This window comes from Enhydra lutris, unplaced genomic scaffold, assembly GCF_002288905.1.
Source record: "Enhydra lutris kenyoni isolate GAN:26980312 unplaced genomic scaffold, ASM228890v2 scaffoldscaffold15, whole genome shotgun sequence".
Taxonomy (NCBI): Eukaryota; Metazoa; Chordata; class Mammalia; order Carnivora; family Mustelidae; genus Enhydra; species Enhydra lutris.
The window spans coordinates 5,126,758-5,129,247 of record NW_019154099.1 but is presented as its reverse complement, the minus strand read 5'-3'; positions in this window follow the sequence as shown (position 1 = coordinate 5,129,247).

Sequence of the window (2,490 nt, the reverse complement as noted above, 5' to 3'; positions counted from 1 at the left end):
TCTAGTAGCACGCTCATTATCATTACTGGAGAATATTCTGCCTTCTGAATATACGCCCATTTTACCTATTCTATGTAGATGGACATTTGGGTTGTTTCCAGTCCTTGGCTATTATGAGTAGTGCTGCTAAGGACATGCTCAGGCAGGCTTTGTATGCACGTGCTATGGTTGGGGGAAACTCGAGTGGAACTGTGGGTAGGGGCACGCATGCTCCAGCTCCATAGACCCTGCTAGCGGGTCACTGTTCAGCCCGGCAACACTCAGCATTCCTGCTCTCCTAACTTTGGTCACTCAGGTGAGTGTGCAGTATTATTTTATTATAGTTTTTATGTGCATTTTCCTGGTCTTAAGAAGCACATTTTCGTGGGTTTATTAGGCATACTTCCATCCTATTGAGCTACCCATTCAATTTTTTGTCTAGTTCCTTGTTGGTCTACATCTTCTCTTAATGTGAATTTGTGGGAGCTCTTTAAATATTCTAGATATAGATTCGTTATCAGATATGTGTATTGCAAGCAACTTCACCCACTACATAATTTGCCTTTTCACTCTCAATGGCCTCGTTGAATTGTATTTTCTTCCCCCCCTTTTATTTTTAAGATTTTATTCATTTAAGAGAAAGATAAAGAGAGCACAAGCAGGGGGAGCAGCAGAGGGAGAGGGAGAAGCAGGCTCCCCGCTGAGCAGGGAGCCCAATGTGGGGCTCGATCCCAGGACCTGAGATCATGACCTGAGCCAAAGGCAGCTTAACCAACTGAGCCACCCAGGTGCCCCTGTATTGTATTCTTTCTTAAGGGGATCATAAAGAGGATTTTACATCTATAACCCAGGAAGTGTGTGTCTATTCCTTTGCCTCCTTTTATATTTGATTCTGTCAGGTGCCATTTAGAAGCACAGAGAGCTATTAGACGCTCATTTTGGGGTTATTTTTACTATGAAATAAACAAGGTGGTTCCTTATAACGTAACTTTGAGAATGATTTCTGGGGGGAAAACATATTATATTTAGGCATATATAAGAATTCATCCCTCCCAGGCTAGTCTTTGCAGCCCAATAGCAAGCTTTAATTTACTGGCTTCCTATACATATCCTTGACAGCCAGTTCTGTGTTGAAATTGAAAGCCTTTGTCTTTTTTTTTTTTTTTTTTTAAGATTTTATTTATTTATTTGACAGAGATCACAGGTAGGCAGAGGCAGACAGAGAGAGGCGGGGAGAAGCAGGCTCCCTGCTGAGCAGAGAGCCCGATGCAGGGCTTGATCCCAGGAACCTGAGATCATGACCTGAGCCCAAGGCAGAGGCTTAACCCACTGAGCCACCCAGGTGCCCCGAAAGCCTTTGTCTTTATTAGAGTTATCACTGCCTATGTGTTGGCAATTATTTATTGAGTATTTAAATGTTTTTGCATTTACCCTGCAAATGGGCAAAGCAAAAATTTTCTTAAAATGTTGTGCCAGCTTGGCAGGGTATAACTCCCAGTTATTAAAACACTAATCTAGGTATTGCTATTACTGGATTTTGCAGATATAATTGAAGTCCCTAATCAACTGATTTCAAATAAGGAAGATTATCCTGGATAATACAGTGGTTCTCACCCAATTAGGCCTTAAAAACAAGGCTGAAGCTTGCTCGATAGGAAATCCTACCTGTGGGGAATAACCTCGGCTCGTATCTGTGGTGTCCCATCCTGTTCACGAACCTTTCTGTTGGCCTGCCCAATGGATTTTAGATTGTTTAGACAGCCCCCACATTCGTATAAGCCAATTTCTTGTAAAAAAAAAAAAAAAAAAAAGCGTTATATATACTATCTCCTGCTAGTTCTGCTTCTCTGATTGAATCTGCCATATGGTGATCTTAGAAGTACACAACTGCTTTCCTTTACAAAGGAGTTAATAACAACATGCACAAAATTCACAAATTAAATGATCTTCCTTATTAGAGGACACGAAACTGTTAAGACTGGAACCATTTTGTGTGTAGCCCAACTAGGGCTCAAACTTGACTCCTGATATTTCAGTAGAACTGACTGAAAAAATTTTAGTACAATCTAATTCACATTTAAATAGTACTAATTTTATAGCTTTAAGAACCTGATGGCTTCTTCAATTACCTTACAATAGACAGTCTTACTGAATGTTTAATTTGTGTAATCTTTGTGAACTAGATGAATACGCTAATCTTTTTTTTTTTTTTTTTTAAAGATTTTATTTATTTATTTGACCGAGAGGGAGAGCCCAATGCGGGGCTCGATCCCAGGATCCTGAGACCATGACCTGGGCCGAGGGCAGAGGCTTAACCCACTGAGCCACCCAGGTGCCCCTGAATACGCTAATCTTGATGAGCCCTGAGTAACAGATGGATGTGTTGAAGCTATATTCCACACCTGAAACTAATACAGCACTCTATGTTAACTACATGGAATTAAAACTTAAAAAGTGTATAATCGTCATGCTTCTCCAACAGAAAAATCTTTTTAAAATAATCAGACTTCA